A 27,251-nucleotide genomic window follows, 5' to 3' on the forward strand; every position below is an offset into this window, starting at 1 on the left:
ATCGCTGTATCATCTTGATTAAAACTATTTTTGCTGTATTATCATTCAAACAATCTTTTTCTTCTTTTTATATTTTATATCTATGAAAAAATAGTCGGCAAAATGATTGTGATTATTGTAAAAATCGCGCAACGTCAATTCGATAGTAGCGGTCACATATAAAAGCCACGATAACGTGCAAAATATAGCTTTCCACGTAGATCGCAGAATAAGTTCTTTATGCAGCAACGACATGCGATAATAATAAAGTTTCGTTTCTATCGCGCGATTCTTTTCCTTTATTAACTCGTAACCGAGTTTAAGTAGTGCTAATGAAAACAGGAGCGATATATTGTATTTAGTACTAAATGTAGGTGACATTATCATTTTAGAATTTTTTCCTAAATATTAACATTAGAGCAAATGAAGGCGCCGTACTTGATCAAAGACCACCAGAGACATAATATTACTGTTACAGAATAATATATACTATTATTGAAAAGTTAGAAATCTTATTAAAACTCTTTTTAACTAGTATTTATTATCTATATATATGAAAGCTATCTTGGAACTTTTAGTTTTCTTTAATTAAACTGCTTTTTTCTCGAATGTTATGCTCGGCTTTGAAACACAAAGAAGTTTGTGTAAGCGCGGAGATGTCTACTCATTGCTAGATATAAGTTACAGCATACTAAACATGTTTGGCCATGCAATATAGCTGTAACCGACGGCGCGTTATCTACATTGGATGCATCGCGGCAACGTAGCCGCCAAAACGTTTAGCACTAAATCGCATCACGAGCGAACGAATGAGCGCGCTAGTATACAGACGCACGCGTGCACATGGCCAAGCACCCCACGCGCACACGAGTGTAATTGCGACTACTAATTTCTCATTGCAAAGCAATCCGTGGTCGGTCGGTTTGGCTTTGCCTTGTGTAATCAGCAACTCTGTTATTTACCCATTAGCAACCCAAACTTTGCTGATGCGATAATAATCAATTTTACTTATAATTAAGCATGAGCAATCTTATGACTAGCGGCTTTATTAAGGGTGAAGTATCAAGTACACTAATAGTACTTTCCTTGTCTTGATAGCTAATTTCTTGTAAGTACAGCGCTCAGTTCTTTTACTGCTTTTTTGCTCAATAATTTTATGGAAAAATTATGAATTTATCGAGAAAACTACTGTGCATTTATAATTATTTATAGTTAATTATAGATATTTTGTGTGTAAAGAACATATTGATTAATTCCTGCGTTATGACGATGTATAATTCGCTATTACATTTATTTCTATCGTTTAATGTGCTTTAATGTGATTCAAAAATTCCATCTGATCACAGTTAACCTGTATATTGTTGGTTTGTAAAAGAGAATTATTGATAAAATTAATTGGAATAATTGTAGAGCAAAATAAATGTGACGTTATCATATTTTTCATTGACAAGCTTAACATTTCTTAAATTACTAAATATAGATGAATTAATGATCTTTGTAAAATTATCAAGGCTAATGAGAGTATTGATTGGCCATTGGAAAATTTTTACAAATGCTGATTATTAAATTTATCATTGAGAAATATTCTGATGATGTATTTATTCCATGTTCCATTTTATGTTATAATTATCCCGATCGATCCGACGCTCGCTTTGAAAAGATTATACGATTTTACAGAATATATCCGAAAGAAAACAAAGTATTGTTATTTCTGTCATCTAACATCGATATTGTCGCAGGTCTTCCATTTTCAAGAACTTGAAAGATAGAATACACTTGCTCAACGGCGAAGATTTCTGCGGCAGAGGACGTAGTTTACCGAGTGCACTTCGTCTTCCGGATTTCTAGGCTACGATTAAAAGTGTCCTACTTCCCGAGCACCGTGTTTCTCATTGTGCGACGATCTTAAGAGCTCGCGGATCAAAGTTGAAGACATTTTCCACGAACACCGCGCTATCCGGACGCTTTTATTGCTTATATGAGTTCTTATTACGACACGTATCCATTAGGTTTAAGTTCTATTTTTCATATAGTTTCTTTTATTAGATATCAAAATTAAGTTTCAACAAGAAAAGATAAAGTCTGAAATCAGTCATAATAATTTAACGAAATTTGGAAATGTTTATCATAAAGCCACATTTAGATTGTTTATTTTAAGTTAAAAGAATTTAATTTTGTTTAAATAATGAGTTAGATGTTCAAATATTGCATTACAGATTGATCGCAATCTTAGTAAAAATGCCATTTATTATTAGAATAAAATAATTTTCTCTTAATATAATAATTAAATCATGCAAAATTAAATTGTCACTGTAGATCATAGTCGATCCATTCAGTCTGGCCAGATATCGCATTGAATTTTTTCTTGCTTGTGCACCGATAAAAATCCATTCGCAAGCTATGGTTAAAATTTAAGGAATTCTGGCGAAATGCAGCACACGCGCGGCTGCCAATTAAAAAATTCAGTCGAATGAATGCTTAACGAGTTTCGCAAAGTAACCGCGTATCGGCCGACTGCGCAACTCATTTCGTTAAAAGCGATTTAAAAAGCTCATACTTTTCAGGTTATTTTACCATTCTTTGTTAATACGTGTATTAAAATTAGCAATTAGTGCTAAACACACGCAGCAAAAAGTTTCAGAAGCATTAATATTTCATGATTAATAAATCTTCGTAAATTCTTGCTTTAAAAGAGTAAATGAGAATTATAAATCATAATAAAGTTATGTATAGTTGTTTAAACCATAAATATTTCTTTAAATTATTCTATTAATTGCACACGGACAATTAAAAATAGCTAAATGGCCAGTATAAAACAACAATTTAAAAAAAATGCTTGCAAAAGTCTTTTTTTTACTGTGATTTAAAACAAAAGAATGGTACAGATAAATTGTTTGTACGATAACTAATCTGTCAACAAAACCTTTCATCATTCTTTTATAATTTATAATTTCAGAAGAAGTTATATACTTTAGATGTATGAATATCAGATTAAAAAAACTTATTTTTCATTTTTAATTTAAACCTCAAACAATATTATAATCTGATTCTCATAATAATACATTTATTCGATCAATTAGAAAAATATAATCGATAACCTATCGTTTTCTCCTGAATCATTCGTAGCAATATGCTGTCTAATTGCACGTCGCGTAAAAAAAATCCAGTTACACGAATGTATCAGCATGTAACAAACAGTTTTTACGCAGTTTACGCCGCCGTTTAAACACAATATATATGCGAATCCAACTCAATAAAGATCTCAGCCGCGGTGCTGCCGCGAGATAAATGTTGGACCGAAATTACAGTCGCAGCTGACCTCGTCCCGAAAGTGCAATATATTTCGTTGAGGCCCTGCCGACACGCCAAAACGATGTACCCGTTATCCAGACATTGCATGGATCTACTGGCCACAAAATGGATATTATACAAACGTACGCGAATCAAATTGCGCAGACTTATTTTAAAGACATAGGGACCGAGATTCCAAGAATGAGCGTCATGCAATTATCGAGGCGAGAACTATGTATATCCAGAAAGAAAGAGAGAAGGAAAGAACGTTTGTAAGGTATAACAATAAAAAGTTACTAGCACTTATTGCGGTATGACTCCGCGATTCAATCTTTTTTATAATATATTCGTTATTGTCTCTATCGACTTTTTCCATTACTCCGAGATCTGCGGATGACGCTTTATCGAAATTCGCTGCTAACGTTGATCTCCTTCTTTTCTGGCGGAATCATCTGGCGTCTTTCCATAACTTACGCGATGAATAAATTTTATCAGTAAGAAGATATTATAGATTAAAGTAATCTTATTTTTTGATAGAATTGAAATTCTGCACAAAAGGAATTTAATTCTATGGATCTGGTAACAATAATTATCTTTTCAAAGTGCATCCTACAATTTCTGTTCAAATTTGTTATGTACGATATATTAATCATTTTGGACATTTATAAATTTTTAAAAAATTTAAATAATTAAATGTGTTAAATACACATATCTCATTGAAGAAATAATTAAAAGTAGCATCGATCATTAAAGAGAAAAATTATGTAATTTTATTAATAAATTATGTTCTATGTCTCAAAATAAAAATGATTGCTTTCAAAACATTTATTTAAGTATTAAAAGTGTTTTGACGAAAGGAAGTTTACGCGTAAACTACGAAACCAACTCGATATCGAGTTTCGTTGGTTTGAGGTAATGCAATACCGTGTTATTATAATTGAATCGATTCTTCGATTATGTGTGATTTACACCGATTAAGCTTGAAACCACCTCGCAAACGCAATTTTCTCAAAAAAGAGGCTCCAATCTTACTAAAAGCTTTTCCAGACTTTCCGCGTATAAATTGCGCGGTCGTGCAGCCAAAATCTCTACAATTATTTTATTACGTGACTACGAATCTTCGCGATAGTCTCTTAACGTCGAGAATATCGAAGCTTTCGACGAAATTATTACAGATAATGTCCGACGTGCCGGATAAAACGGGTCACAATATATATATATATATATATACCGTGCTAATGTGTTTCGATCTCGCGTACGCTTGAAAATCTTGTCGGCTATAAGCGCCCTAAAGAACGTACTTTTGAAAAACACTCGGAGGTACTTTCGTCGCGTAAGACTTCGAGAGCAGTTTGAAATTGATCGTTTTTCGGAATCTGTGAAGTTTCCGCGGTAGAGTTCGTCGATAACGATAGAATTCCTTGAAACTTCCACCCATAAACGTTTACGCCATATTTCTGTTCCGCAATAGATCACGAGAGTTTGTTGCACTGTAAGCTTCTACGATTGTACGTTCGAGTCTAGCTAGTAATTTTCCGACATCTGTGAACAATCTTTAGCGCAAATGTGATCGCGATGCTGCTGGTTCGTTGAGCAGACATAGATTTGGCTTTTATTTTTATTCGACATTGTTTGAAACACCTGTGACTGTCAGTTTAATCATGCCATGTGATTAAATATAGGCAAATACAGGAAGATTTATTAGAGGAATCGATAGAAAGTCGCACCCCGCGATTTTAATAAAGATATCAGTTTCACTTTTTTATATTCTCAGCAGAAATTAATTAAAACTATTTTTAGCCTACTTTTTTCTTATTAAGAACTGAGTAAACTTCTGAAGTTTATGAGATAAAACATCTGTGGCTATAAAATGAGGTAGATTTGCTTAAATAATTTTATGGTGGAGAAGATATAGCAGATGGTTACTATTTATTTTCATCCGTGTATTTAATATCAACTTGGTCTTATTTTCAGTTTAAGCAGCACAAACAATATCTTGTGTAAATTTAAGATTCGAATTAATTGGTACTAAATACATTACAAAAATATTGTATGACAATTTAATGATTTTTCATTCAGATAAAAAATTGCAAATCCTTAATAGAACGTCATTCGTAATACTTGTTCGCATTTCCCTAGGGACAAATACCAAATCTGTTGGAAAACGGGGATATCGTTAGTTGTCTTGCGAGCGGAGCGGGCGATAATGGATATTACACGGCGTAGAATCAGATTTAGCTTCACCCTAAATACATTTGGTGGACTTTGACTGCCTCCGTGGAGACCATTTCTGCAAATGTACGGGTTTCCAAGATCGCGAGAAACGGCTGCAATAGGGCAGCTCTGCGAACGAGTTAGTGTGAAGTGTCCCGCGCCACTGCCATAACAGTAACTGTACTATATCGTAGGAGAGCGTATAGGTTGTGAGAATATAAAGGCGGAATGGAAAGCAGGATATTACAAAGTTCATTGGTTCGTTTCATTGACTATCCGCGAATATCTCAGACAATATCGCATCATATTCTGATTCGCTGCTGTCTAAATGGTCGTTTTGAATCTGTTAACGCTTTGTGAAATGTGCCTTTGAATAGGCAGTTAATGTCTTATAAAGTTCTTGTATATAGTACACCTATAGTGAACCTATGATATCTACATAGGGTCTACATAGAATTTCTCCAACCGTAGTAATAGCATTATGTAAAGCTGAGTTGTATACCCGAAAATTGTTTCTATATATATCTATCCGTATTGCTATCAGCAAGAGTATGATATTGTGTCTGTGATATCTACAAAGTTTTATTTTGGAGTGTTTGCTACTTTGCAAGCTTTTTTTTTAACACATAAGAATGTGGAAATATATATTGCATAATATAGGAATATCTTTTTCCTTTTTCTTCGGGAAAGAGGTTTTTCTTTACATTCTTTATTCATAGGCTATGAAAATTATATGAGAATTAATACGTTACTATTTTTTAAGCAAGTTTGAGGTAAATTAATATAATAATTCTGTAACTCGCGCGTATATACATTTCTGCACTATAATATTCAGAAATTGATTTTTTAGATTAAACTTGCGTTGATTAATTTTGTATATGTACAATTAATTAAAAAACTATTTTATTCAGCGAGGGCTTGTAAAAAAACTTTTAACAAGTGTAAAAAAAATCCAAAATTTGTGTCCTATGTATATTTTATATACTCAATGTAAGTATACTTGAGTAATGTGCATTATTAAATGGAATTTGCAATTTCGCACAGGTGAGCAGGTGTAACGTGGAATTTTCAGGTACGAACTTCCATCCGTTAAGTAACTCCTACGAAATTACACATACCGGCGGATCCTTACGTACCTTAACCAATTTAGCGTGCAACGTTATAGTCAATATACTGTATCCCGCTTCCTGAAAGCCGCTTTCTGCTTCGTAACAAGTTCTTGCTCTAACACGCTGAAATATTCCGAAACTCGTATTGTTAAACGCAAAATCTGCAGTGGGAAGCACAATGTTTTTGCCCGCCCGTTAAAGTCCGGAAGCGGAACAGTTGACTGTTGCCCTAATAAAGTCAATTTTTTTTTTCACATTTTTGAAGTCACAATTGGGGACTGCATTGTATGCATTTTTTGTGGCACCAAATATTTTTTGACATGTTTTTCTAAGGTGAATATTTACGAAACGTATTTATAGATGACTTCTATAAAAATTCACTTTTCGAACATGGATATTTTCAACAAAGCTTTATGCAGCAAATTGTTTTTAGATATGCTAATTTTACGTATTACAGAGACGAATTAATAATAGAAAATAGTATAATTTTCCATATAAATGTATATGTTTTGTTAAAAATTTACTGAGCGTATATAAATAAGTGATTCATCATTCTTATTTTGTTACCTATTCAAATAAAATGCTTTTAATTTTATTTTAAGGTTTTAGTGAGAATTAAATGTGAGATCTTTTTTCGCTCGTCATTTCTTCTGTTTTAGTTACCACTATTCTACAATAGTTTTTATGAATTACGTTGACTTTGTTGAATCGTGTGAAACGATAAAGACCTTCCTTACAGGTACTACTTGAGACCAACGGATGAATAATTCGACACGTGCCGTCTCGGTGCTTGAGAGGCTTTACTCATTTTCTTTGAGCCACCTGGCATCAGGTCGATTCTCGTCGCGCGAGATTTATGAGACCTCATGCCGCGAACTCTCGGATATTTCGAGAACTACGCTTTCTTGGACGTAAATTGAAATGTAAGTTTTATACTACTTTGCCGCGAAGAATGAAAAGCGTCGTTGAAATTTATAAAGCATGAAACCATGTCGCGAGTTGAATTCATAAAATAAACTTTGTACATTGAGAGAGGGGAAGTGTGATATATTCATATATGATCGCAATATCGTTATCAAATAAAACGTTAGTATTATTATTTATTAAAAGAAAAATTTTTAATTGTTTTAAAATTTATACCTCGGATTTTTTTATTCTTTTTATCATACACATAATTTTTTGTGCATGATATTTTGGGCGATTCGGATTTCAATAGAAGCGGAATATTGTACACAAGTGCTATTGATCTAATAAAGTTAATATAGAGAAATAAAAATTGATACATAGAATGTAATATAAAATATGGACATAAATGTTAAAAAAATAATTTTAAATACTTATAACAAGGAATAAAAAATCATAAAATTATAATATAAAGTAATAATAAAGCAATTCGAAAAAGTATTTGCATAATTTTAGTGAAATGCGGATATCCACTTGTGTAATTTTAATAAAACGAATAAAATTTTTTACTTTTTAATGAGAAAGATTTTTCAAGATCTTTTATTTTTTTTTTTATTTAAAAGTTACAAGAACTTATAAATTTTATCTCTTCATTTAAAAAGTTTTTTCACGAAGAGTGCATCGAGTTAGTAAAATCGCGATTGTAGGATATAAAATGCGTAAGCGCAGTGAAAACCTTTCCACGACCATCGGCCTCTTTTACGAATAATCCCATGAGCTTTTGACGACTGTTTTTCATTCCAAATCTCACGGCAGATAAAATGTATATTTATGACTGATATACCGAAAAGCTACGCGGTATTTATGGGAAGCATTCAACGCATATCGTGGAACGTTGCAGCTCGTAAATCGATAACAATCGCAACTCATATCGCGCAAATCGCTTCGAGGGAAAAATTACCCGCTATGATAGAGAATAATATTCTCGCGGATTCGTCTGCTGCATTCAGCTCTACTGTATTCTTATATTATACTTTTGTCTGTTTTTATCGAATACGCTAGCAATTTCGATATGCATAAAATCTATCGGATGGATCTGCGTATAATTCGCCGTTAATTATTCTCTTGTTAATCACGGGCAGTATATTGAATGTGATAAATGTTAATTTCTGTCATGTTACTGTGATATTGCAAAACATAAATAATTTATATTATTTAGAATTTTTCTTAAACAAAAGTATCAATGATCTTTTATAGTAGCACATATTAATCTATGTATTTTAAAGATTGTGATATGAAAAGTATAATAAATAATAAAAGCGTATTTTTATTGCACTGCTGCTAATCACTAAAATAAATTGTATTTGTCACTCAGAATTATTCAAAAAATACGCGCTTGAATGTTTGAATTAAAATGGATTTAATTCTTTACTTATTTATTTGATTTTTATCGTGAATTAATATACACGCACACACAGTGTCCACTTTTAAATTTATTTTCTTATTATACAAAGGTAAAAGAAATTGGGCTAACTTACCGGCACGATGCGCAGTAGCTGAATTATTCAGAAGTTGCTCTGTAATATAAAAAAATACATCTAAATTACAACAGTGTTCAAAATAATTATTAAGTATATTAAAAACTTGTATCTTTATCTGTAAATTAAGTTTCTAAAGCGCCAAAAGATAATAAAACCTTATTCTGCAAGAAATTTGTTCAAAAATCTGTAAATAAGTAGTGCTTCCCGACTGTTGATATAGCTTCTGCAATATTAAAGGAACAAAAGGCGCGATCTCGAAGAAGCAATCTTCTTCAAGTCCGTCGAAAAAGAGACGGAATTTATGAACCAACCGATAAAGCGATATTTCATTGTCGAGATTTGTAATCGCACCACTCGTCTGACCGCGACAGGTCTGCGGGATTTACCACTAACCGCTTTTTTTCAATTAAAGCGTGCAACGCGCTGCTCTGAGGAGTTTTACTAAGAGGATTACGCGCGAGAGTGGGCCACTTTTCCACCTCAGGTTCTCAGGTTTTTAACCGCGTCCTCCGCTTCATTAGGGATCTTCGGCGGGAAAAAGGAAGCACGTAATAGCGATTCGATTTAAAGTACGTAAGTTCTGCACGTTGGGTGAAGTTCAGCGGCACAATGGAGCACGAAACTTGTTCGCACTCGCGACAGGGCGACGAAGGAAAGTTTTCTTTTAATTCTTCCCTGCCTGGGCTATTTAGACCAGCCGCCCGTTAAAACCAATAATTGTTCTTGTCATTACCAGGCAGGACGGAGGTAAGAAGATTAATTTAATCTCCCGCTCACCCGCGCGCGCGAGAAACTAGTGTAACCGTGGTGTATACGTTCGCTTGTGTGCGGGTCAACCGGCGCGGCGCTCTCGCGCGATTCCATTTATGATAAAGTACAAACGGTGAACTGTAAACATATCGGCGCAAGTCCCGAATTTGTAGTTTGCTAGCGCGCGGCCGGAAAGTGCAAACGGGCTAAAGTAAATGTGGGTCGACAAAGTATAAAGTTCGCGTTTGGATAAAGCACTTCGTGCAGATCCCAATCTCTCGCTAACGATAGACAGTGTTTTATAACACACGGCTGTATAAATCAAATATTGTAATAGGTAATGTATGTTTCGTTAAGAACACTTGATTTTGCGAACAGAAAAATGAATGTTTGGACGTGCATCGAATGATTTCACGTAATTATTTTATACAGGTTTTAAGTTTTTTTACACCTTTTTCGTTTACAAAAAGTACCTTGCAATAATTTTTGTTTCTTAAAAAATTATTCAGACATCAATCACTTTTCAGTTACAAATAATTGAATATCAAGTTTCACGAATAAAACTTCACAACTGCAAATGGATAAAACAGCTTTATCTTTTTTTAAATTTTAAATAAAATCTACTGTAACAGATTTTTAATTCAACAAACATGATGGTTACATTTAGTCAAGCTTTTGCTAATAAAAAATTAATTAAATTTCTATTGTAAAAAAATCAATTTACAAGATTGTTATTAAAATGTAAAAAAATCACGCAATATTTAACAACATAATAGAATAAAAAGCCAAACATTATTTTGTAATCAGAAACCGCTATTATTTGTTGTTCATATTATGTATTTGCGAGCACGTAAAATCTTGATGCAACAAAGAAACACTTACATCTTATACATTGTACATTGTATTGATTTTCGACACAAGTGCGAGCTAGATGACGTACATTAATTTCCCGGCTCTTTTCAGCCGTCCATCTATCGTTTCTTGCTTTACATCTTCATAGAACAACATTCTTCATGCTCCAGTATCAAAGAAAATTATTGCAAGATACGTAATAAATCAAAAGTAATGTAATAATACTAATCCTGTTTGTGTTATAAATATTTCTTATCTTTTTAATGACAAAATTTAATAAATTTAACAAATATTTGTCTGACATGACAATGCATAGGTTTTCCAAGAAAATGCAGTTTTTTTTATGATTATAGCAATGTAAAAGTTAGTGTATATTATCCGCGTTACTAATTAATTAATCAAATGTTTTAAAGAAACATAAATATACGAAACATTCCTGTGCGTTATTTTAATGTTAATTTTAAAAAGTTTCCATTGATCTTAATATCTTTACACCTTTATACGGTTGTCAAACTATATATAACTAAGTATAGTCTCGAAGAAAATGTGATATTTTTAGCAGTGAGCTTGCGGAAAATTTACGACTCCGCGAAGTATCGTGAATCTGACTTTTTGATTTCACGCTCTTGCGCGTAAAGCACATCCACTCGCATTTGCATCGACGGTGATCCTTGGGACAGTCAGATCTCTGATATAAACAAACATTCACGAACTATATTCGCGCGTATGCGTATATCCGATGTATCTCGTCTTATTTATGACACAACTAGATTTTCTTGGATTTTAGAGACCGTCTCCGTCGTTGCAAATATCTTTGAATACTCATTTCTTTCGGAAATGACGGTGCTGACACAACCGGAGAATGTGCAAAATCCGCTCTATTTCTCTAGTGTAATAAATTGCATTTTATATTTGTAACTGCAATGGAAATTATATATCTTTGAATCGTTCTTGAGCAATGCATTAATATGGAATAATGTTATACACAAAATTGTAATATATTATATTACATAACGTATAAATGTAATATTATATAACGTGAATTATGTTATATGGTTAAAAATTAAAACATAAACTTATTCTTTTCTTTTTTTAATATTGAACATCGAAGTGTATTCTGTTACAAAACAGAGAGAGAGTTTATTTTTTTTCTATCAATAGATAAAAAATTATAAATAAAAAAAAACCAAAGGCAATAGCTGTTAATTCAATATTAAATAAACTGGAACAGTATTATGAAATTAATTTGTACTGTAAAGTTCACAACATGTCATTTACTTAATTGTATATTTTATTTAAAAAATTTAATAATTTTCTACTTCGATAAACAAAAAATTAAACATTCTTATTAATTAGTTCTAAATTTGAATTTATAATTGTATTTTTTTCTCTTTCTCTTTTTAAATGTATTCGGTGGCCACATCAAGATTGCTACGAAATTATAGAAGGATTTTTCAACATACAGACCATTTTTAAACTTCGCTCATAGTGAGACAGATTTAATTAATTTCGACCTCTGCAACGAAAGTATGCATTCGCGCAACGCGTAGACAGCCGTAATAAACTCCACACTACTTTCAATTTTATCGTTTACTGGAAAAGGAATATTTCCAAACGCCCGTTACGCATTTATGAAACCGTCACGGCGCCGAGATAACTGGATTTAAGACAGAACGTAAATTACTTTACGAGCAAAACACGCTTTTGTTTATCGAATCATTGTCCGCTTATTCGATTCTGCCTGTTCTCAGATCGAAATTTATTTTTTAGTAAACAGGTTTTAGTTATTTATGTTACATTTAATTACATATATTTTGGTATTTTTTATATTTATATATAATTAGTTTGTTAAATATTGATTATTTTGTGATATTCTGAAATAATTTTCTACATTCAACTATTAAATATTGATTATTTACAACATTTACATTGATTCTGACATCCAAAATTAAGAAATTTTATGAAAAATTAATTTTATTCAAACACATATAGTTATACTTTTTGACATAAAAGAAATGTAAAATAAAACATAATTTTTTATATCAGAAAGAAAGATCTGCTATTTAAAGAAATATTTAATATTTTGTGTGAATAAAAAATGGTGAAATTTGGCTCGATTATCCACTAGAGTTGAAAAATAAATAATATCTTTTAATGTAATTTTTTTGCGCGTCTGTATAGTAACATATTTTTCCTCTATATTTGTGGATCTGCTGTTTAAACTCGATATCACGCGAATGGATATAAATATGTAGCATGTTATGTATTTGTATGTCAAAACTGTAAAAACATATCGCTATTATTAAAAAAATTTACTGCATATCAATTATTACCCATTTTCTGGGTAATATAAATGCATATTGAAATACCAAATATTAACTACGTATTATTAAGCAAGAACAATTAGAAATAAAATTGGAAATATAAAATTATGACTACAGAAAAAATTTAATTAAAATAGGTTAACAGTAATGTCTATATTATCACGACATTGCATGTCTGACATTTCATCATGAATTTGTTAATACTGCGAGTAAATTTGTAAAGTGCATAGTATAAAGCTTGGAAAATTTTTTGCTATTTTAACGAATACCACTATTTAACTTGAAAACTTTATATATATAAACACTATCAAATTTTAAAAGATTTTAACTTCTAAATATTTATGTCAAGATAAAAGGAATTTTAAATATATTTACATTCTTGCGTTTCTTTTACAATGGCTTTCCAGCTATGCCAAAAGCTCTGTTCCGGTAATTAAAATTTTTAAATCTTTTGATCATCATGCTATATTTTGGACTAGCGTTTTATTAATTTTGTTCTTTAAAAAAAAAATAATATATAATTACAAAGCACTGTAAAAACGCAATTTAATATGGAATAACGGTTTTATAAACTTTTTATCATTTGCTTTTCAATATGCTTTTTTAGCTCTTTATGTACGTTTATGAGCATAAAAATATATCGTGATAAATAATGAAATCACACAATTTCGCACAAAGAACATAAATTTTATGTGTATATTTTATGTGTATATACATATTTAAGTAAAGAAAGAAATGCACTCACCAATTAAGATATTGCTGTTTGCTTCAACCGCTCCAAATTCTTGCGTTAGACTATTTCGTATCAGCTCCTTTGAAGAACTCACAAATACCGGAACCTCACACTTGTTAGTTACATACATACACTACCGAACAAAAATAAATTTACACGTATTATTTTCGAAAATCACGAATACACGTCGCGAATTTGCCACACTACGAAACATAAACGCGAAATAAAATATACTTTATTTCACACGAGTCCGTACATAAATATGATATATTCAACGATCTTTTCAGCACTGCAAACATAAACATACGTTGAAAACATACGAACGAGACAAACAATGATCACCTTGACGGTATAGTAATATCACATACAAGTATTTATACGACAAAAATGTATACTGTTTGATTGATTAATATAATCTCAATTTGTAACATGCTACATCTAATGAACAGTATGTACCAATCCCGTTTTGGTTCTCTCGAGCGAGTATAAGCATTAATTTTATCTGAATTGTACCGGCTACACCGATTTCAGTCCATGAGAGCCGTTGTTAACGCGAACATCCGTGATAAATGATACTTTCCGGCAATCGCCCGTCACTGTATTCGACACTCCCGATAAAAATTTGAACTTATTATGCACTTTTAACTGGTAAAATATACGATTAATTGCAGAGCATTCGTGCTATATGTTTCAAGCCGACAATTAGAAACCGTTAGAACTATCATGGCGGATTTTTAACTGTCAGAGTAGCCGAGGGTGACGCGCGTATTGCATTACTAACGGATGCTTTCCATTTAGCGACACACAAGTCGACACAAGCGTCATTCTGTTTTTTTTCAACATCCAGTGAACAACAAAGGTAGAATAATGCTTGTGTCGATTTATATTGCTAAATGGAAACCACCCAATATCGATATCAGAACTACGTACGCCACCCAGTGATGCCAAATGTAGACGTAACTTCGTGTGTAGTATCACTAATATAAATGTCGATACTACCAATACAATAGAGGGCGGTATTTATACAGATTGTGTGTGACGAAGAGAGCAAATATAAGTCCGTGTTTAAGACGACCTTGAATATAAGGACTATGGCCGGTATTCATAGTTGTTTCTTATATTTAAGATTGTCTTAAGTCGTCGTCATCGTCATCTTAAGATACTAATATGGCTTTTTGATTGGTTCATAGCATTTTAAGACAATACTTAAGACAATCTTAAATATAAGAACGGACTATGAATACCGGCCTATGAGTACCGTCCAGAAACTGTTAAAAACTATCATAGCGGATTTTTGACTATCAGAGTGGCCAAGAGTGGCGCGCGTGTAATATCAGTAGTAGAGACCCTTTAATAAGAGACTGGCCAATTTGACAGTTGCAACCATGTTTCAGCAAAATTCTGCGAGAGAGACAGGAATATATACACTAGAGACTCTCTAGTGTATATATTCCTGTCTCTCTCGCAGAATTTTGCTGAAACATGGTTGCAACTGTCAAGTTGGCCAGTCTCTTATTAGAGAGTCTCTAATCAGTAGTATCGATATCGATACTATGTGCGCCACCAGTGATCTCAGAATGCAGACGCGGCTCCGCAAATAAGTTTGAATTTTTATCGGTAGTGTCGAAAGGTATATCATTTACCGCGGATGGGTTTGCGATTAGTCTATAAGCAAAGGGTTTGTTCGTTTTAGCTACACTGGGGCTGCTCTGGGTCTGCTCTACACAGGATAATACAGGACAGATAAATAGTTTGTCCTGTATTATCTTGTTTAGAGCAGACCCAGAGCTGCCCCAGTGCAGCTAAAACGAACAAGTCTAAATGCATAAGGAAATGGAACAATCAATTTCCTTATGCATATGTTTATGCGATTATGCAAGTTTGGCTGGATAGGTTCTTAGAGATAACACAGCTTCGCATCTACATTCTGGTATCACTGGGTGGCGCAAATAGTATCGATATATCGATACTACTGAGTTACACGAGCGCTACTCTTGGCCACTCTGATAGTCAAAAATCCGCCATGATAGTTTCTAACGGTTTCTATTGTGTTGGCTTGGAACGTATAGCGCGAACGCGTTCCGTAATTAATCGCGTATTTTACCCGTTAAAAGTGCACAATGAGTTCAAATTTTTATCGGGAGTGTCGACCAAAGTGACGGGCAATTACCGGAAAGTATCATTTATCGCAGATGTTTGCGATTAGTAGCGGCTCGGCTCTCGCTGTCATGGACTAAAATCTGTATACCCGGTGTGAATTCAGTGAGTGGAATTTTCGATAAAATTAATATGGTCGCTCGAGAGAACCGAAATAGAATTCGCACGTATTTTTCATTAGAAGTAGCATGTAATCTTACTGTACCATCAAGGTAATTATTACTCGTCTCGTCCGTTTGGAGTGGCGTGGTGTTTATGTTTACAGTGCCGAAGAGATCGTCGGACGCGTACAACACAAATATCGTGCGAAATAAAGTATATTTTATTTTGTGTTTATGTTTCGTGGTGTGGCAAATTCGCGACGTGTATTCGTGATTTTCGAAAATAAGATGCGTATTAATTTTTGTTCCGTGGTGTATATATCTAAAAGTGTGATGTGATTTTCGACATTCATCGATTCTTCGATGGAGCTGATTCGGTGCGATCATGACATAATCTGCAACGAATGGAGCAAAATGCAATACTCTTGTTGGTGAGTACAATTATTTGGTCATTATTTAAATATGTGTAGAATTGGGATAACCTATACAATTATCTGTACAGTCCAATTTTAGTATTTTTTTCTTTTGATTTTTCTCTTTTGTCTCACCTTATTTTCTATGCTGTTTCTCACTATCTCACGTTCCTTGATTATATTTAGAATGAGAACATAAGTGAAATACAAAAGATACCAATACATTATTAAACAAAAAATACGATTGATGGTACGATTGATGCTCTTGATTTATTATCGCAGGGATTCATGATTCTTTTGTCTCATATTGTATATACATTTTTAAATTTATTATACAATATCTTATATTTATTTTCTTGCTTTATAATCATGTGGTTAAGTAAATGTGACATAGTAGGAAGAAAAAAGATAGTGTAAGACAAAAAGAGAAAATTAATTTAAAAAATACGTAAGTTTGACTTGATTCACGTTTTGTATAAATCAAGACTACAATAGATTCTTCTGTTTAAAGAGAAATATTTTTAAAACTTTTACATCTTTTTTAACAAAGAATAATTTTTTACAAATTTTATTTATTCTTAATATTGTTAAATGAAAATCATGCTTTGATATAATTATGATGTGATACGAATGCTATAAAATTTATAAGCAAGATATATATTTTGGTGTCACTTGAAGATTCATTATTTAAAATTTATTACTATCTGTCACATTACGTTGCGGTAATAACGGCGCGTTAATTTATCCCCCTAAAAGCCGGCGATTGTCAAAATGTCACTTATAATAATGTAATGTAATGGCATAAAGTCCCATGCTTGACTTCAGCTTGAAATGGCAATCCGCTTACATAGCTTAATTATGAAACATGCGCGCCACCGTTGGCCTTCTTAGCGCTCGTTTCCGACGGCAGGACTTACTTTTACGACGGCCCTTAATACGTATTTGCCATTACGTCGCGCAGGATGGCAAGTATACACGTAAATTCTGTGATCTGGAACACTGAGCTGCATTCAGAATTGCTTTTAAGGCAGCGGTGAAGCTTTGGCTCCAGTTCATAAGAAACTTCTCTCTAGAACGTCTGATGTAAAATATATTTGCTAAGAAGAAAAGTCTTGAGTATTAAGAAGTTAGCAAGAGACTAGGTATATATACAAAATAAACCGTGAGTTGCTTTCACTTTTTAAATCATCTTTTTAATTCTATCAAAAATGTAAAAGGGGGTCATAGTGTAAGCCATTTAATAAAAAAAAAAATATTTGTATCTAAATATCTATTAAAATAAAGCCTCTTAAAATACTTGTATTTAATGTGCAGTAAATAGAACAAATGCTTTAAATATTCATGAAAAAAAGAAGAATTTATTTTTTTCTAAATACAAAAAAATAATTGCAAAAATCGGAAATTAGTAAATATTTAATCATTTCAATGTAGATACACATAGTTCAAATAATGTTCGTTGCAAATGAATGATAATTATATAGGTATGTTATAATATCTTTTGATTGAAATCTTTTTTTAAAGTGGAGTTATTCTTACAGTCAAATAATTAAATTTGGCGTGACATAGGTGCACTTTAACACGTTTAAAATGATTTAGTACTTTCGAAGTAACTCAGGACTCACGAAGGTCTTAAAGAGACTTTGAACGTTAAAGTCCCTTAGTAGTCAATGCTGTTTGTTGGCGAGTACGCAGTTCTGAGCATATCTGTAATTTATTAACATCAAGTCGCGCGACTTCGGAGTCCGCCAAACCGAGTGGTCGAAGTAGAGCTCCTTTCGGAGAAATGGCAATAGGGACAGGTGGAGGAACAGCGCGAGAGAGTAACATAGGTTACGTCGTCTGTAACATTCGTCTTGCCATGACAAGGCAGCAAATTGCTTTTGAGAGCGTTAAATTAATGCTCACGACATATCTTGCATGTAGTCACGAATCTTCGCGTAAGAAGATATGCTATCCGGAGTACATATCGATCTTGAATACGTTCGTGAATACATTGCTCGATGGTAGTACGCAGATACTACCGAGCAATCGTAAATTAAAGTAGTTTCCTCGATATCTGCATTGTTTGGGTAAAGTAAAACTTTATAGATCGATACCCTTTTATTTCAATAAAAATAGTAAGTGCTCCTATTTTATGTATTTGATACATTGCTTCAGTTTAATTAGTATCCTTGAGATTATCCTTGAGAAAGGAGGAAAATTTTTCATTTTTGCATATACTGATAATTAACTGATAAACACTTTAAATGTGTCATTTTCCGAATATCTAATTTATATTTTAGTTAGATATTTTTTTGGTCATTTTTTTCTCATATTAACTTATTTAAATTTAATGAAATTTTGATCATATAACCGATGAAAGAAATATGCTCTTTTAAAAATTAATTAATGAACTTCTATATCATTATTCATTTTGTATATTAACGATAAGTTTTTCTTTCTTCATTATTCTGAACTTTTAAACGCCTTTAAAATTTGTGACATACAATACACGCGCGTAATTATGCTTTAAATTAGTATTTAATTAATAGACGAAAGATAGCGTCAGTTGGAGTCAGCACGTCACGTTATACAAGACGGTACACAATTAACTCATCACATTATCGTACTTTTTTATCTTAATTTTTAAAAACACTCACAAACTCACATTGAGTGTTTTAAACATTCTACACGGCCATTTTCATCTATTCTCGTGAAAGTTTTCCTAGTTTCGCAATAAGATTTTCATAATATACAACATCTTCCTTGTATAACATCTCGTACGAAACGATGACTTATATATCCTTCCGAATCGATAAAGGATAAAGCATCAGTTTGCATCGTTTTTGCGACGAGCGTCTGGTGCGGCGCAATGTTTTCATATCGATGTATTAAGCATATATTCGAGCACAAGAAAACAAATAATCTCGTTGCAATTTGACGTTGATTAGACATTTAAAAACTAAAAGTGTTTTACGTTGTTTCGCAATAAAGTGAATAAAATAGCTGATCATAAAAAAGGAGATTCATGTTAATCTCATTTTAAAGTCATGTACTCTGGAATAAGAAATTCTCTCCAACATGAATAAACGAACAAACATTCGCATGTTGTTGATACATTTTAAATGCTCTTTTTTTTTACCCCGGGTCGGTAGTTTTTTCTCTCCACGATTAACTCAGACTAATATGTTACCGGCATCAATATGTAAAATGCGACATTGTTGCGTGTAGTAAAATTTCCCGACGGACTCGTGACTCATCCACGCTAGATAACTGCATCTTCTCGTCTCGGAGAAACTTTATTTTTAAAGTCGCGAACTTCTGTGCCCCACTCTAACCATCTCCACCACTATATCATATAGTTTGCTTCCGTTAAACATTAAGGAAGATTGCATCTACAATAGTTTAGGGAGTTTCCACGTCGTGATGAGTAGCGCGAATTTATGGCGTCGCGGTTGTCTCATTAAGAGCGCTACTTTTTATTTATGATGTAATATCCGATAATTACTTTCATACGAACGTAACACACTGTCCTCTTCGGTATAATTTTGTAATTTGCAAAATATTCAATATTGAAAGATAATGAGACAGTTTCTTGATTTATAGATTGTGCTTATTTAATGATAATTAAAATACAAATAAAGATGATGTTATACGAATAAGAATGAAAGATGTAAAATGTATTAATATCTTTCTATAAAATAATAATGGCAATATCTTACTTAGGATATTTGAATCTTGATACAGCAGACAGATGTTTTGCGGATTTAGTGCTGAATAATTGAATAATCCAAGAACGGATTTATTTCTGGGTAAATCTGTTTTTAGATACTACATACTTTACTACATAAAAATGTAACACAATATATTGAAGAAATCTTAGAAGAATAATAAAACAATCTTATATTGGGAATTTTACTTCGTGTTTATCTTCATCGTTTAACTGCATGACATAGCATGCACAAAAGTTTTCAAGTTTTATTGAACCTTAGATTTCTGATCAAGATATGCATTTTATCGACTCAGACTCAAGCAGTATCTTTAAATCGGGATTTTGTGAGAATAAAAACATGCAATGATTCTTAATGCTAATGTATTATAGGAAATAGTTATTTTTAATTATTTTTGGATAATTATTAAATTAATTAGGGTCAATTAAATAACTATTACATATATGAATTATATTGTTTTTTATGCCATTTATTCAACGATTTCAATTACCTTTCTCTTGAGTTTATATTAAAACAAATTAAGATTTAATTAAATAAATAAATAAAATTAAAATAAAAGTGACCGAACTTTAGTTTATGTAAAATTTATTTTAAAAATACTTTCAAGGAATATTTGAAGATAAATCAAAAAGTTTACGTAAAAAATTGTTACAAAAAATAATTAATTATTGTAAAGAATCAAACAATAATCTATTTTGTAAATATAATCACTGTGTATTTTGATTACAATTTTGCAGTAACTGGCAGTTTTTTATTTTTCCAAAAAAGTTCTTTTAGTTCAGTTATGTACTGTAGCTTTAAGCTTGTTAGCATTAAGAAAACATCTCACCACAACTTTTACATAATGCAAATCTGGCATCATCAGATTACTAAGCATTCGAACTATTAGAAAAAGATCTAATAAGATCTGTAGTAGAACATGTAGTAAAACGCTTTTTTTTTTTAAAGATAAGCTTAATTCTGTTGTGCGTCATTTCGGATCAAAGATATTTTTCAACACTCCAGCTGTTAAATTACTATGAGATGTGTCTCAAAATAGATTGTGATTATGTCAAGAAATGAGTTTAAATTGTTTAAATTTTTATAAAAAAGACTTATTTTTTTAATAGCGAGTTATTGCAGTTTTTTTTATTCACCTTCGTAGTTAAGAGCAATAGAACCAACTACAAAAACGTATGAGATTGATGATATCTAAATACCACAGATCCGTCGCATCCGGTTTCTTCACCGATTTCTTCGCCGGTTTCTTCGCCGTTCTAAAAATTTCTTCTTACCGGCGTGAGATGCAGAAGCACTTAACGCTGGATCGGCCACTTTTGCGCCGGGCTTTTAAGCGGCATCGTATACGGAACACGTTTCACGGTAACGCGTTCCCGACGAGCGAACATCGCGCGAATGCGGTGTACGCTAAAATCTCGCGCTATTGGGATTCAACGCGGCAGCGAGACGCGGCGACTGTAATCGAGTACGCGTTGAAGGGAATCTAGGACGATGACGGCGACATAGACGACGGGGAATATTCCACTCGATTCCCATGTTACACCGGCTGTCGCTCTATTCGCGTCTCGCGGACGATCGACTCTTGAACGCGCTGCCATCCTAGTCACTGCTTAATTCAAAACCGTGTGAAATTACTTTGATTATGATCGCGATTGAGCGTCATCGTTTCTAACGAGTTAGAAAATTGGTGTCATCTATATTCGCATGTCGCTTGAATGCTTTGGCACTGTTGGTGTTCATAATATAGATAGAAAAATAAAATTTTTACTGAACTATACTTAGATCAATCAGTCAAGCAATTTTGACACAGTAGATTAAAAAAAAGTAAAAAATTTTGTAAAGGCCCTATAAATTCAATAAATATAATAGAATGGCATCGAGAGCCGTTGCAGGATGTTAGTGCTACATTTTTAATTTATTTTCTTAAAGAATTATTTAATAAATTAGTCTACAATTTAACTGTCTCTTGTAGACTAATTTATTAAATAATTCTTTAAGAAAATAAATTAAAAATGTAGCACTAACATCCTGCGACGGCTCTCGATGCCATTCTATTATATTTGTTAAAAAAATTTTATTTATGATTTAATAAATTTAATTAAATAATTTTTTCTCTTTAAGTATTTTTTACACTGGATGAAATAATAATAGTAAAAAGAAATTTGTTGATTTTTACAAAGACTTTTATCAAATCTCATACGACTACATACAAAAAGTTCTGCCAGAAATCAAATGCAGTAAAATAAAAGCAAATTATAATCTTTTATTTTTATCAATATTACTATTATCAATCTTTCTTTCTATGAAAGATTCTACACATCATTTTAATATATTTATTATTGATTCTAATAGTTGATATTTTACAAGATTATGCGGCATTGTGCGATATGGTACATCTATAAAGATTGCTCTCGAGCTTTATATTTTTCAGAGCTATGTTGCATTTACATATCAATACTTTGGTATCTCGCGTTGTTATACCTTCTACTTATGATGGAGTTATAAAAGAGTCTATCTGAATATAGAATGCTTATCAAAATGCTAATATTTTTTTTTTTGTGATAATGTAATGAACTTCTTTCCTCAACACAAGAGCATTCCGTAGTATAAATGATATAATTGTTAGTTTTCTTTATTTGCTGTTTAGTTGTATTCTAATTCTGCTAAATCAGTACCTTCAAAGCTGAAAATAAGTGGGAATAGTTTTTGTATGTTTCTTATTTGCAACTTTTAAGCAGCAATTTAATATAAGTTCACTTTGCGCTTTTTATGTAACTGAAAATATAAACTAATGGAAGTCTGATGTTGGTCCATTTAAATTGTTGTCGTAAGATATTATTTTTGCACGATTTTAGCGAAGTTGTACGAACGTGTACTTCATTTTTAAACGTGAGCGTTTGCGCGATGCAATCTGCAATTCAACGACTTTTATAAAGATGAATGATTTGAAAGACGAAACAGATGAATGGCGCATGGTTCTTTTTATATATACATTTTTAAAGCACAAAAACTCGCATAACACTTTCAACTCTAGAGAATTTAAACTGACATTTAATTTGTTTTATATAAATATTTCTCATCGCAACACGTATGCTTATAAGTATGAAATATCAAACATGCAAAGAGAGAGAAAAAAAAAATACTTTTTACACACAGCGCATATGTTGAATCCTATAAATCCCACTGTTATATGTCTATGCATTAAAGAAGCCTCGGGGAGATTAAAAGTCGCCCCCTAAACTGTCTTCTCGCATAATAAATCCGACTTCTAATCGAGGACAGTCAGGCGGGAAAAACTTCTCCCTCCAAACGCTTTTCACCGCCGTATTTTCCACAGTTCGCATAAAGCTGCAAGAACGAGTTTCCTATCTTTCTCTCTTCCCTCTCTGTCTCGCCACTCTCTCTCCGAATCCTGATCCTCCACGCGTTCATCTCTCCGCAGACCGACGAAACTAAATTACGTGTTTTCGAGCGCGCCGTCGCCGTCGCCCAGAAACTTTTCCATTTTAAATAAGAATAAATTCAGATTCAGAGTTCTCAGTGCTTGTGCGGGAAAGGCTCGCGGCGTAGCGGGGACAACAGGACACTCTCGGCAGATTTTCTCTCTTTCGAGAAGTAGAATGCGAGGGTAGTCCTCCTTCCAGCAGCGTTACGTCGCGAGAAGCATCTCGTGGCATCACCTGCATATGAATTTCACGGGGCGCGGCTCGAAGTAGATTTTCCACTTATCTGCTTCTCCGCGCCGCGATTACACAGTGATGCGGTAACTCCGAGGAAAAATGTTTCGTAGTGAACCTTCACGATTTTATTTTGCTACCGCTTTACTACTGCTTTCTCTCGCAGTACGCGCGACTTCGTAGAAAACTTGAATTGCGGTTATTGTACAATTTCGAAATTCTTTGATGCTTGAAAATTCGTGATAAAATACGATAGACGATAGTGTGAGCGTGTGACCGCAATGGTAGGTTTTTTTAACAAAAATAAAAAGTGAATTTTATGGAGAGGAAAGGTTTTATTTGACCTATTGAAATTTGGAAATAGCTACGATAGGAATTTAGAGTGCCCAAAAGCATGAGTAATGTTTATTTTGTCTTATTTCGGAAATTGTTTTGGCATACAAAAAAATGTCATTTATTATTTAATTTTGATAAAAAATAAATTTACATATATAAATAAGTATAAATAAATAAAGAAAACACAAGTTTACAAAGAATAATAAATATAAGTTTATCAATAATTGCCTTGAGTCGTATAAGGTAAAATGTAAAATAATTTTTTTTTTAATTTAATGATAATTTATAATTTTATGAAAGGTTATAATATTTCGCGATTATGATTTTCTCTTGCCGTTAAAAGTTGGTAACGTTCGTACTATGAGAACTGTGTGACGCGCGTCTTCAATTCAACTTTACTAGGACTTCGAAGCGGTATCTTGGTTCTGTACGAGATACGTGAGATCACGAGTTTGCAGGAACAGCCTTATCTTTGAAGATTTGATTTTGAGATAAAGAAGCGACGCTGCAGATCTTCAGACTTCAAGAGCAAGGATCTCGCGCGGATCTCGAAAAGAAAAGCCACCTTCGTGATCCCTGCGGAAAACCGTCACCCGAGTAAACTTTCCCTTCATCCTTCTTCGCGTCTCGCCTAGTTTCCGCGCGTTCCACGAGGAAAAAGATGGTACACGTTGCAGTTTTTCCGGCAATGCCACGCGTTTTTCCCGTCAGAAATGACAGCGAGTGTGACTCTCGGGTGATCGTTACGAGCCGCGTCCGAGCTTTTTCGGTCTCCGTAAGCAGAGGATATCTCTTTCTGGGCTTTGTTCGCGCGAAAAAGAGCGAAACTAACGGTGCTCCGGAGTATCGTTCACAGTCGTTGCAACGAACCTCGATCGATCGTCGTTGTAAAAAAGCTCGATCGGTTGACCGACTTGCGTTCATCTTTTTTTTCGGCGTCCACTCTTTTATTGATCACATAGCGGATTGTATTCGTAACAGAGAGAAGGAAATTAGAAGACAAATGTCAATACCAGTCAAATTTTCTCGTTCATAAAATAAAGAGCAGAATAGAAATTTATTGCATTTGGAAATTTTGCAAAAATATTAAAATGTAGTGTGCACAGCAATTCATTTTTATTCAATCATTTTAGAATATATTTTTGGAATAACATGACTATTAATATACTATAGTATTTTATTAACTATTTTATTAACTATAGTATTTTATTCGCCAGATAATATCGCCACAAAATGTGAAGTTTTAACATAAGAAAATGCTTTTAAAAATTGTGATAAATTAATACACATTTGTCAATTAATCTGTTATTCAGGATACAATCATTCTTATCTTTATTCTCAAAGTATTACATTCAATTTGAAGAAGCTCTGATGATTTATTTTATTCGAAAGTGCAGTAATAATTAACGAGAGTGAGGCTGGCGTGTGCTATTTGCTTTAAGATGCTCCGCTTTAATGTCTCTAACTTACGGTATCGTACCCTAAATTCCACAGCGTCTTTCCTCAATGCTTACTTTGGCTTTACGCGTTCCAGCATCATAAGTGTGTATCGCATGTTTTGCGGTTGTACACGGTTTAATGGAAGCTAATAAAGTAGAACGATTCAATCGAGCGATAAGCGCGATGATCGACAGACAGACGGATAACCGATTAGCGCATTGGTAGACCTTCGCGTGCTGTTGCGTATAGTCGACAGTGACGTTGACTGACGTGCGTCGATTGAGCTGTTCATTTCTAAACTGGTATTAAATTTTGAGACAATTGAGTCCAAATGCGTAGACATGCAGCAGATAACTATTTTTGTTCGTTGCTATAAATAAAAATTATTCACATAAGTATGAGTGACGTATAATAGCAGATAAATTCAAAAAGATTGATTTATTAGTTAAAGATGGTTGAGGTAAAAATTAAGAACTTTTTGCGTCTTAAGCATCTAAAGCTTAATTAAACAATGAAACTTTATTTATTGTTGAAAATATAAGCGTGTGTTCATCAAAGAATATTAGTAAAATTATTGTCGGAATTTTTAAGATGCTCAGTAAATTGTTATAATCTGTGCTTTCTATCTTTTAATTTTTGAAATATCTTGCATAAAGTATTAAAAAAAAATTTTTGATTGTTTTAGTCTAATTTTTAATTCATAATAGCATATTGCTTTAGATTGGTTAACTGGCTGAAGTCAACAGGGAAATTACGTCATGCTTTCTACCGTAATTTCTAGTGGGGAATGCATTTGCAACGGCATAGCATCGTAAAAGTTTTCGTATTCGAGAAAATATCTCTCAGCCAATGCTGTCGACATCATGACGAAAATGCATTTTGTGGACGCAATTTATTTCGATTGTAGAGGGACTCCTTCGAAGCTGAAATATGAAAACTTCCGCTGCGTTGGAGCTACTTTCGAAGGGAGAGATTACCTCGTAGAGCGACCTAGATATAATTTTGCGATATTTATTGTATTCTTCAGAAATAAAAGAAGTTTTAGATGTACGTTCTAGTTTGCTCGGAACGTAGGTGTAAAGTGCATTTTAGCAGAATTTCTTTTCTTTCAATGGGTTTTGTTATTCTAGATTTTCTTGATAAAGAAAACATTTACTTCAATGCTGAATGGTTTTTTTAAAATCCTTCAATTGTAAATTTACAAAAATATAAAAGTATAGCTATATTACTAATTAATAAAAATATAAGTAAAAATATAAGTAATCTATTTGCAGGAATTCTGTTTATGTAAATTATATCCATTACATCCATTTTAATTGACAAAAGTTTATTTATAGATATCATGTCTTTTCAAAATTTTCTCAATATATATTCTAAATAAAATTTCATATCAATATTATTGATCCAAATCAATTTTAGAATAAGTTTAAAATAAAATTACAATTTTGTAAATTGTAATTTAATTAAGTGAAGTTTTGTTTTGCAGTATAAGTTTAATTTGCAAGGAATTTTTTAAATATCTATAAAAATATTATAAATGTTTCAACAGTTTTAATTTTTATCAACTTTGCAACTGTGCAAAGGCTATCTAACTCGGAAATGCAAAGCGGCAAAAAAGGAACAGATAAAAGAGGAACGGCGAGAACTTGGGAGCACACAATATCGTGAACATATCACCCGATTTTTTAAAGTACTCGTTGACTTTTCTAGTTTCTGCGACG

At 32.7% G+C, this 27,251-nt stretch overlaps 1 protein-coding gene and 1 long non-coding RNA gene across 3 annotated transcripts in view; one reads left to right on the forward strand and one right to left on the reverse strand.

Annotated features, from left to right (window-relative positions):
* Positions 1-15,405, reverse strand: part of LOC137000251 (uncharacterized) — a 71,544-nt gene extending 56,139 nt beyond the window's left edge. Inside the window, exons 1-2 of the long non-coding RNA XR_010890536.1 lie at positions 13,709-15,405; positions 9,035-9,073 (exon numbers count right to left, since the gene is read on the reverse strand). This is a non-coding gene — a long non-coding RNA (uncharacterized lncRNA). The remainder of the gene's footprint in view (positions 1-9,034; positions 9,074-13,708) is intronic.
* LOC105678148 (uncharacterized) overlaps positions 1-27,251 on the forward strand; it is a 221,996-nt gene that overhangs the window by 25,893 nt on the left and 168,852 nt on the right. Inside the window, exon 1 of one of the 2 annotated variants that reach the window (XM_067356374.1) lies at positions 15,743-16,385. The exons of the other annotated variant lie outside the window; for it this stretch is intronic. The gene's annotated coding sequence lies outside the window, so the exon portion shown is untranslated. Of the gene's footprint in view, positions 1-15,742; positions 16,386-27,251 lie in introns of those variants that run through there. 2 annotated transcript variants of the gene reach the window in all.

The sequence above is a fragment of the Linepithema humile genome, chromosome 5 (assembly GCF_040581485.1).
Source record: "Linepithema humile isolate Giens D197 chromosome 5, Lhum_UNIL_v1.0, whole genome shotgun sequence".
Lineage (NCBI taxonomy): Eukaryota > Metazoa > Arthropoda > Insecta > Hymenoptera > Formicidae > Linepithema > Linepithema humile.